Source organism: Lissotriton helveticus, chromosome 8 (assembly GCF_964261635.1).
Source record: "Lissotriton helveticus chromosome 8, aLisHel1.1, whole genome shotgun sequence".
Taxonomy (NCBI): Eukaryota; Metazoa; Chordata; class Amphibia; order Caudata; family Salamandridae; genus Lissotriton; species Lissotriton helveticus.
The window spans coordinates 1,654,856,845-1,654,868,675 of NC_136069.1; positions in this window are offsets into that span (position 1 = coordinate 1,654,856,845).

Consider the following 11,831-nt stretch of genomic DNA (forward strand, 5'->3'; position numbering starts at 1 on the left):
AATCTGACACCAAGTAGCCACATTGAAAGAAGCACAAATATACAACATAGCGGTTCGTCCTGATCGGGAGTGATCCCGCTGCTGCCTGCCGCGAGAAGACTCAGCCCCTGACGCATCACTCGGCGCTGCGGACTGCTGCAGGGAGAAGCCTCTGACCCTGACGACGCAAACCTGCCGACCCCCTGCAGCTACTGATACCCTGGGAGCAGACCTGCAAAGGTTGCAAGAAATGGATGGACACCGCGGCGGGGCACATTTCGGCCAGACCCCTGATGCCTGCAAAACGCTGCTGTTAACATCAGTATAACTACTGAGCAGAAACCTCATAAAGACACAAAGACTTTGCAACAGTACTTCAACCTGGCCACGAACGCACATCAAACGTCCAGTAATCATTGCACACTGCAACTGTGAGCTTTTTGGCTAAAACTTTGACAAACTCATCACTTTGCTGGCAACATCAACTTGCTTGTTTAACAGATTCTTCAAAAAAGGTATTTATTTACCCCACTCGATTGTTCACACTTTTTAGAAAAACCTCCATTGTACAAAATGGCTGGGGCCATAAAACTGTAGCAATAAATCCCCTCCCATACCTCCGATACCCACGAGGCTCCTCAGCTTAACTCCCCCACACAAGACCACTAAAATAGAGATAAGACTCCCTCCCAGCAAGCTAAGAACTGGGCCTGCTCATATAGAAACTGAAACCGCCCTTCCCTGGTCTTAAAGCAACAACAACTAACAGAGGACTATAGTTTATATCTCCTCTATTCGGCGGCCACCTTAGACTGGTCTCTTTCTGTCTTCGGCGGCCATATCGGACTAGTCATTCTCACTGCCTGCCCAGACCCTAAGAACTGGCCTTTTTAGACTAATCTTAACTACCACACACCCACATAGCTCTGTATCTAAACACTGTGATTGAGTGTCTGCCTTTTATTGCAGTATTGCATTTCTACTTGTATTTTACACATTTGTTGTACTTCCACTTGTATTCTGTGCATTTTTTGTACCCTGCACCCATGTCACTTTTTCTTCACCTGTAATGCACCGATCGCTACCTCATATATGTGTGATTAAGAGTCTGCCTCTTATTGCAGTATTCTATTCCTACCAGTTTTTTTTACAGTTTTTGTACCCTGCACCTATGTCACTTTTCTCCACCTGTAGTGTGTTCTTCACCTGCTCTTCACCTGAGCATTTTATTGCAGTATTATACCTCTACTTCTTTTCTATACACTCTTTGTAACCTGCACCCATCTCACTTTTTCCTCACCGGTATTGCACCAATCGCTACCTCATATGGTAACGGTTGCGCATTGGTGTCATACTTGTCTATTGTAGCCTTCTGTCTGCACCTATATTGGTTCCAGTATATCTTTAGTATTTTATTCCTATCTGTATACTGTTTCATTTGTAAGCTACACCCATTCCACTGTTATCCCTGTTATGCACTGATTACTACCTCATATATTTTGCTTATTCTTGTAAGCTGCACACACCCACTTTTATTACTGGATGACACCGATGCTACCTCCTACATTCTGGAAATTCTCATTAGTGTCATACCTGTCTATTGTAGCCTTCTGTCTGCACCTATATTGGTTCTAGTATATCTTTAGTATTTTATTCCTATTTGTATATTGTTTAATTTGTAAGCTACACCCATTCCACTGTTATCCCTATTATGCACTGATTACTACCTCATATATTTTGCTTACCTATTATACCTATTATGCACTGATTATTACCTCATATATATTGCTCACTCTTGTAAGCTGCACACACCCACTTTTATTATTGGAGTACACCGATGCTACTTCCTACATTCTGGTTATTTTTGGCTACTCACTAATATCACTTTGGCCCCAGTTAACTGGATGCTACCTCATATACCTTGTACATTTTTGTAAGCTGCATCCACTCACCGTTACTTCTGGACTGCACCGATTGCTACCTCCTATATTATGGTTTCTTTTGGCCATTCACTAGTGTCACTTTTGTGCTAAGTAACCTACGGTTGACAGTTGTCTTTTGCACATGTGTATTATTATCGTTCTCCCTCCCATACCCACCGCTACAGCCACCCCAACATGGATCTCATCGGCAAGCACACATATAGAATAAATTACCCATCAACACTCACCAAAAAAGCCGCTAAACGCTTTAAACACAACCTCTTGAGGTCCCACCCTGAAACACCCTTTGCCGACACCTACTTCTCACCGGTCAATGGATCCCTGAACATTGATATCATCTTCCACACCTCACGTAGAGCTCAATGGAGAAAAGCGTTCCTCACCCTACTCATCGTCTCCACCGCCAGGAAAACGGATCATGGCCTAACTCTCTCCATCACACCATCCCAACTCTTCCCTGGCAGAACCACCATTACTATTTACAATAACGGGATTGTCCTAATTCAATCCACAGACAAGAACCTGGAACTACTAGACAACCTGTTCCCCAAGTTCAAAGAACACCTTTCCAATCCCCGGACCTCCACCCATATCTCATCCAGCACTATCACACCTGACATCACAGCCCCCACCCACAACCCGTCTAACCTAGCGCAGCATCAGAACGACACGCACCTCACCTCTACCCCCAGCACCCTATCCAATCACCCACCTGCTGTTACCACCCCACAGTCCTCAATCACAGTCACAAATCTCTCCCCCTCACACACTAGCCGCCCCCCTAACACCAACACTTGGACCCCCACACATACCACTCCCTCTCATCTCTCCCCTGACACCACAGCTCGCACCCACAATCCCGCTGCCCCCACTACCACCCGCTAATTAACGACACAGAACACACCACATCTATTATTATAACTCTCCCTCCCCACGACAGGACCATCTACAACACCATTTCCCCTCCCACTCTCAGCCCTCACTACCCCTCAGGCTCCCCCATCACCACCAACATACACTCCACCTCCACCCCGCTCTCTCCGCCTGCCACCAATGCCCTCCTCTACGACACCAACCTCCTCCGTACTTCATCCACCCCCATCGCCCCCATACCCTCTCTCCTCCCTAACACTAACTCATACACCGGCACCACGGAGCCATGCATGAGCACCAACCCACCCCCTCACCCGCACGCTAATTCCCAGGTCCGCCACTCACCCATGAATTCCTCCCCTAGCACTAACACCCATCCCATGCTGGACAAGATTATGTCCTACCTCCTCCAGTTCAAAGAAGACATTCACACCATCAAAAAAGACATTCACACCATCAAAGAGGTACTCAACACACCCCCCAGACACACCCCACTCACCACCACCCCCCTTCTAAACTGGCTCCGCACCCGTCCTGATGACGCTCCAAAGCCACACCCCTCACACAAGACCGTGATCCATGCCCACAATTGCAACAACCGCACCCGCCGCCCACATTTGACTGCGATCCCTGCCCACAATCGCAACAACCGCCCCCGTCGCACATGCAATCCTCTTTCGGATCTCGACACTCTCACCCTTCTCCGCTCCTACGACCCAGCTCCCCTAAACCACACAACCGACACGCACCTCCCCATTCCCACGATACACGCAAATCCCCGTAGACCCTCCACACTAAACAACAGAATCTCCGTCCCGAATAACCTTAGAAAGGTCCCCCTCTCGCTAGTACCCTCTACCTCACCTGACACACCCCGTCTCAAATGCGCTCTCCTCAACTGCAGATCGGCCTCTAGACACTCCTCCGCCATTGCCGATCTCATCCTATCATTGGACCTTGACCTAATCATCTTGACTGAAACCTGGCTAACCAAATCTTCTACACCCATAATGGACATTCTGGTTCCCCCCAACTACCACATCATTAGGCTTGACAGGTCTGGCAAGAAAGGCGGTGGAATTGCATGCATATACAGGAACAACCTTTCTGTTCTGAAAGTCTCCGCACCTTCCCTACCCTCCTCAACTTCCTGCGAATACATCTGCCTCGATATTATCAGCGAGGGCAAACCGATATGCTCTCTTCACGGCATTTACCACCCACCCAGAGACAACCTCACCTTCGCCCAACAAATCATGGACATGATTTCAACTAATGCCGGACGACAGCTCACCCAAATATACCTTGGTGACTTCAACCTCCACTGGAATGATCACAATGATGTGGTGGTAAATAGTCTTAAAAATTTCCTCAACGCTCTGGACCTCACACAATTTTGCAACAGCCCGACCCATGAGAAAGGTTCTATCCTCGACCTTATCATCGCCAAAGAGGACGCTATTCAGCTTGAGTCTATCCAACCTTGTGACTGGTCAGACCATCATATCGTCACATTCTTCATCAATGAAAAAGTCAAACTCAACTCGACTCAACCCTCCAGACCCAAAATATGGAAAAGAGACCTGAAAAAACTCAACCCACACTCCCTTCCCCCGAACAGCCGCGACCTCCTGCTCCCTCCTACGGGCGCCACAGATGTCCAATCTTTGACTGACCACTATCTCGACACCATGACTTCGATAATTAATGAGGCTGCTCCCATGCAGCTAAAAAGAGTCTCCGCTAAAATCTCCAATCCATGGTACGATGGGAGTCTCAATGAAGATAGACGAGCCATGCGAATGGCAGAGCGCACCTGGAGAACAGCTCCCTCTGCACTGCACCTGAAAACCCTGAAGAAAAAGAGAAACGCCTACTTCAGGAAAATAAAGCGCTCAAAAGCAAACTTCTTCAGCCTCCAGCTCGACCAAGCAAAAAACCGTCCAAGAAGACTGTTTGAGCTAATCAGAACACAAGCCAAGGAACAACCCCAACCTCTCAGTACTTTGGGCAAAGCACCCTCCTGTCAAGACTTCGCCGCTTTCTTTACCCAAAAAACTGACAACATAAAGAGTGATCTCCGCATTGACGCAAGCCGCTACACCACGCCCAACTACATAACACCCACCGAACTAAAAAACAATGCTACATGGTCATCCTTCGACACCTACTCAGAAGAAGAAATAGGCAAACTGCTCAGCACCTTGAAACCCTCCAATCACCTCACGGATCCCCTCCCTGCCAACGCTGTCAAGGATTTCACCCCATGGCTCCTTCCACTGTGGACTAAAATTATCAACAGCTCGCTCCAACAAGGATCCATCCCTGACTCCCTCAAAGTTGGACAAGTCACACCTTTACTAAAGAAACCTACTGCCGACCCATCCGACCTAAACAACTACCGTCCCATTACCAATATTCCCACTCTCGCCAAACTATTGGAAAAATGCGCACAACTACAGCTGACTAAACACATTGATCACTTTGATCTCCTCAACATTCATCAATCAGGCTTCCGAGCAGGACACAGTACTGAAACTGCTATGACTCACATAATTGACGACGCCCTACAAATGCTAGATCAAAATGAAACCTGCCTCCTCATCCTTCTTGATCTCTCCTCAGCATTCAACACTGTTAAACATGAGAATTTACTCGAACTTTTGAACACAAGAATGGGTCTATCTGGGACGGTTCTCAAGTGGTTCACTTCCTTCTTACACAACAGGTCGCAGAAATTCAAGAGTAACAACCTGATGTCCTCGCCAATACCTGTTTCGTTAGGTGTCCCCCAAGGATCCTCCCTATCACCAACTTTGTTTAACCTAGTTATGGAACCTCTCACCACCCTGCTTCAAGCATCCAATGTACTCTTTCACATGTACGCAGATGACACCCAATTATATCTCAAACTACAATCCCACAATGACATTTTACTCCTGAACTCAACGATCAGAAGCACCCAATCCTGGCTGGCCAATAATCATCTCAAACTCAATGCTCTGAAAACAGAGTTCCTTCTGATCTCACCTCCCGCGAAGATCTCTACCACACAAACCTGGCTTAAACAGCTAACTGCACTCAATGTCCTACCCACCATCGTGGACTCAGCAAAATCCCTAGGCATAACTCTCGATTCCAATCTCAACATGCAGCATCATATCAGCAAGGCTACTAAGGGAGCGAACTTCCAAATCAATACCCTGAGGAAACTTAAACCCTTCCTACCAGCCAAAGACTTCCAAACTGCAGTACAAGCACTAGTAATCCTGCGAATTGAATACGGCAGCATCGCCCTCTGCGGTCTCCCGCTAACCACTACTGCACCCCTAAGAGCCTCTCTAAATGCTGAGGCGAGACTCATCACTGGGTCAAAAAAACACTCGCATATCTCCCCTGACCTGAAATCCTTGAACTGGCTGCCTTTTGAAGCCAGAATACATCTGAAAATCGCCTGCATGACACACAAGGCTGTACACCTGAGCTCTCCCGGATACCTCACGCAGAAGCTGTCAATTTCTGGCGGATCTAGATACACTAGAGGCACAAACAATCTTCTGCTAAAACCTCGAAGATTCCGGAAGGAAAAAACTTATAAACGCTCTTTCTCAGGAATGGCACCCAGGATCTGGAACTCACTCCCGCCTGAAACCAGGCTCATCTCCTCCGTCACACTTTTTAAGAAAGAAGTAAAAGCTATTCTCATGGCCAAATACACTTGACCTATTAACGTGGATCTGTAAAGTTACTGCACCGATCTGTATTATTCTGCTCGATCCCTACGACTATGTGTTTTTACTGTATTTTATTGCTTGATCCCTACGACTTTGTGTTTTACTTGTATTATTGATTCACATACCTGACTTTCTACTTGCAGTACTGATTTACTTGTGCTATTATGTTATTATGCTCCCTCACGTACCTACCCATGTCACTTACTACCTATAATTTCGATATACCCAATGACATGTTATTTACTCCCTTGTTGGTATTCCATGCATGTAAAGCGCTCTGATATCTGCAAAGATCTTGTTCGCGCTATATAAAACTATCAAAATAAAAAATAAAATAAATAGTGGCAGCATGCGTTTTCAAAATCCCTCAAATAAATAAATAAATATGTACCAATGGTTTGCCATCAGTAGTCACAAGTCATTGAGCAGCCAATCTCTCTTCATAGGAGGTGGTAACACATTTCCAAAGGAGAAGCTGCCACCATTGGACAGTTTCCCCTCCGGATAGTTTGTCAGGCAGCCTGGGGGGGGGGGGAGCAGAGTTCTGGGGTCTCTGCTTCCTCAGTGAGCTCTCGAATGTTTTTATTTTTACAGTCCTGGTTCTTTTCAGGAACACAGACTACTTTTAAAAAGAGTTGCTGTTTGGGAACAGCCTGTAACAGTGTTCTGTTGTTTCTTGCAGACCACACACACCGTGTTTGTAGGCAATCACAGGGCGTCTGCGACCACATGCAACTCAACAATTTGCAGCGCAACACCTCAGTGCATAGGTTGTGTCATAAAAGTTGGTGCTCAGTCTGCCAACAGTTTTAGCCACCAGCCTTTTAGTACATTTGGCACAGAGTACCTGTTAGAACTGACTATTTCTGGTAGGCTAAGGCTGACGCCAAAGCCAGGCAGAAACCACCATTCTAGTCAGGGCGAGGGAGTCACACGCCAAGATAACCCCTGCTCACCCCCTTGGTAGCTTGGCACGAGCAGTAAGGCTAAACTCGGAGGCAATTTGTAAAGCATTTGCGCCAGCACACAACAGCAACAACATCCTAGGCACACCACAAAAGGAACTCCACACAAGGTTATATTAAAATAACTTTTGTATTGTAAACACACATCAGATAGAAATCACACATGTACATTGTGCCAACTGGCACGGGCAATATTCACAAGGGATTATGTACAGGACAGGGCCGCTGAATACGGTGTCTCATGGCTGTCATAAGGTTTTCCCCGGGCGTTACAGAGGTAAGAGCACATGCCCTGGATGCGGCTGGTCGAAAGACGCTGGTCCATGGCTACTTCCCCATCGGAAGGTGGTTCCGGTGAAGCATCTGTGCATGCTATTGAACACCAGATCAGTGCGTAGCCACGCTCAGGAGCTTTCAGATCTTCTGACTCTGGAAAAACCGACTTGTCTGATGCTCACAGAGACCTGGCTTGGAGCTTCCTCCAACCCGGATATTGTGTCAGCTATCCCGCCAGATTATAGCATGTATAGACAGGACCGGCAGGGAGGAAGGGGGGGTGGTGTGGCCATCGTGGTGAATAATTCTGTTGCGTGCTCAATCATTCCCACTGAGGTTATCAAAGGGTCTGAGTCCCTTGCCTTTTCTCTAGCTTTGGCGCCGCATCAGTCAGTGAAAGGTCTGTTAGTCGACCGACCCCCGGGTCCAGCAGGCTCGTTCTTTGATGAACTTCAGTCTGCTATGTCATCGCTGGCCATGAGAGCTGACCATTGCATTCTGGTCGGCGACATTAACTTTCACATGGATGATGCTCTGGACTCCGACGTGATTAAACTAGCTGATATCACGATCCCCTTGGGCTTAGCCCCTTTTCTTTTTGAACCTACGCACGACAAGGGCCATACCTTGGACCAGGTCTTTTCCTCTTCCCCCATAGAGGTGATAGCACTTCTGCCGGTGCTCTGGACCGACCATCGCCTGGTACAGTTTTATATACCGGCCAATGAGAGACTCCGGAGCAATGCTCCTAGGCAGCTTGGTTCAGAGACTAGGGCGCTGCACCAGGTGACTCCTGAATTGCTGTCTAAAGCACTTCATGACCATCCGTGCCCGCTGATGGGAGATCTGGAAAGTGACCCGGAATCCTTGCAGGATTGGCTTGAGGAGAGGCTAAATGACCTGGCCCCGGTTAGACCTCCTCGATCATTATCTAAGCGGGTTTCTGCCCCGTGGTTTACGGGTGCACTGCTTGCTTCTCGCAGGCAGTGCAAGGTGGCTGAAAGGACCTGGCGAACCCAGTATAATCCAGAAGCTAAGCTAGAATACAGGACTATGGTCAAAGCCTACCATCGAGCGATTCTGGCTCAGAAGAAAAGCTATTTTGCCAGGAGGATCGAGGATGCTGCGAACTCCTGCAAAGAGATCTTCTCGATCGTTAGGGAATACATCACCCCGCGGTCGAACGTGACCCAGTCCGCTCCCATTCAGAAGTGGGTTTCGGATCTGGCTGGCTTCTTTACCGTGAAGATCAAGTCGATACAGGAGTCGTTTCCATCGCGGCCGGCGGCTGTCCTGCCTAGCCCCGATGCTGGCTCTGTTCCACCGATTCTTTCGGGACCTGTCCTGTCAGACTTCCCGACTTTACCTATGGCCTCCTCCTTGGCTTTGTTGGCCAATCTTAAATCTGGGTCACCGCTCAATCCATGCCCGGCCAAATTTTTGGCAAGGATGGCGGAGGTAGTTAACCCGCTGGTTAACCCTCTTCTGAACCGGTCCCTTAGCCTAGGAGAGGTCCCCTCGGCGTGGAAGTGGGCCATGGTCATTCCTTTGATTAAGAAGCCCGGTTTGGCTCCTGAGGTCTTGGCCAACTATAGGCCGATTTCTCTTCTTCCGGCTTTAGCCAAGACCCTGGAGAAGCATGTTCACAGCGTGCTTTCCAATTTTTTGGAAACCAATGATCTGCTTCACCCCACTCAGTCGGGCTTTCGCCCTAATCTGAGCACGGAGACGGCGTTGTTGGAGGTTTCTGAGGCCATCAAGGAGATGCTTGATCTGGGTGGTAGAGCGATGTTGATCATGCTCGATCTGTCGGCGGCCTTCGACACCGTCCCCCATGAGGGTCTCCTCCTCAGACTTCATGAGATCGGTCTGAGGGGGACGGTGTTCAGATGGTTTACATCTTTTCTAGCTGGTCGCCGACAGTCGGTCTGGGTTTCCTCGGCTTCCGCCGAGATGCCGCCATTGGGAGTCGGAGTCCCGCAGGGCTCGGTATTGAGCCCGACTCTGTTTAACATCTTTATGACCCCTCTGGCGGCTCTGGCGGAGTCCTATGGAGCCCAGATCGTATCCTATGCGGATGACACCCAGTTGCTCTTCACCTGCCGGAAAGGGGAGGACTTTGACGGAGAGAGTATCCGTGAGTGCCTTGGGGCTGTTTTTAAATGGCTCCAACTGAACAGCCTCAAGTGCAACTCAGATAAGTCGGAGGTACTCTTCTTCGGCTGTCAATCCGACCCGGACTGGCAGATGTGGTGGCCGACGGACATGTCTCCTCCGAGCCAGTCTTCGCAGGTGGCGAAGAATCTGGGGGTCAAAATTGACAACGGCTTGTCCCTCAGATCTCAGATCCTTACCCTTACAGGCACCTGCTTTGGACTTCTCCGCATGCTGCGGAAGTTCTTTCCGCTGCTTTCAGAGGATCACAGGAGGATTACGGTGCAGGCCTTGATCGGTTCAAGATTGGACTATGCTAACATCTTATATCTTGGCCTGCCCGAATACCTCCTGCAGCGGATGCAGGTGATCCAGAATGCGGCGGCCCGCGCCATTTTTGGTCTGCATAGGCGAGCGCATGCTTCTGGCCTGTTACAGGCACTTCATTGGCTGCCTATCCGACAGCGGATAGTTTTTAAAACCTTGACTCTTGCCCATAAGGCCCTTCATTCCACCGGGGCTAAATATCTGCAGAGGAGGTTTAAGCAATACTGTCCGCCGCGATCCTTGAGATCAGAATCGCAGCTTCTTGCCATTGTTCCCCGTGTGAGGAGGGCCCGACTGGGAGGTCGTTCTTTTATGTTTCGGGCTCCTCAGCTTTGAAACTCTCTGCCCTTCACATTACGAAGCAACTCCAATTTGCTATCCTTTAGAAAGGCCCTAAAAACCTGGTTGTTTGCTTCTTAGATTTTAATTTTTTTGTATCCCCTTCTGTATTCTTTATGTGTTATGTTTGCTTTCAGGATGTCAATAAAGCGCCGGGACACTCACTGAGTAGCCGTGCGCTATAAAAATCACAAAATAACATAACATAACATAACATAACACATGGGTCACTGTCAGAATCAACACTTTTAGAAATAGTACTTTGTAGATCATAGAAAATAAGATATAAAACAACATAACAGTTATAAATCACATCCAGTAACTACTGGGAACAGGTAAGTACCACCTACGCAACCCTAAACACTTTAGGAGAATGTCACGCAGGGAACCAGGACCTCACTAGGACCACCGGTATTAGAAAGAACAACCACCTAAGAATAAAATACATTTAGGGGTGTAAACAAGAACACCTTACCCATGATGCATGAAACACATTCAGAGGAGTAGTAAAGGAAACACATGATGCCTAAAACATTCAGAGGTGTACGGACAACCACCTAAGTATCACACAGCATTTAGGGGTCTAGGAAGGAACACATTACCCATGATGCATAAATATACATTCAGAGGAGTAGTAAAGGGAAACACATGATGCATAAACCTACACATTCAGTGGTGTTAAGAACAAAGCACATGATGCAATACAAATACATTCAGAGGTACCAGAACAATACAATAGCGCAAAAATCACATGATGTCTAAAAACATTCAGAGGTGCAGGAATAACACATGATGCAAGAAAACACATTCAGAGGTGCAATAACCATACAATTGCGCAAAACTTACATAAGCCACCACCTGTGGCAGTCCCTAGGCCAACTGGCCTTGTTGGGGCTAAGGCGCCCTGTGTCTCAATGTCAGGGGCCTAAACGGTGCAGGTGCCCACTACTTGCTGGGCACCTGTGAACATCCCAAGACCTAAACGGTGCAGCTGCCCACTAATTGCTGGGCAGCTGGGAACTTCAAACTGCGGCAAGGGCTCTTACTGGCCCTAGACAAACTGCGCCGCAGGGGTTGGAGCCACACAGGCTCTCAGTCAGCTGAGGGGCGTTGGAGCCATCTGGCTCTGTGAATTCTCTGCCCCCAAGAGCCTCACTGGGCTCGCCAGCACATGGGGACCGCCTGGAGCCTCTCTGGGCCCTAAAACAAATGCCCCCTTCAGAGCCTCTCTGGGCTCTACT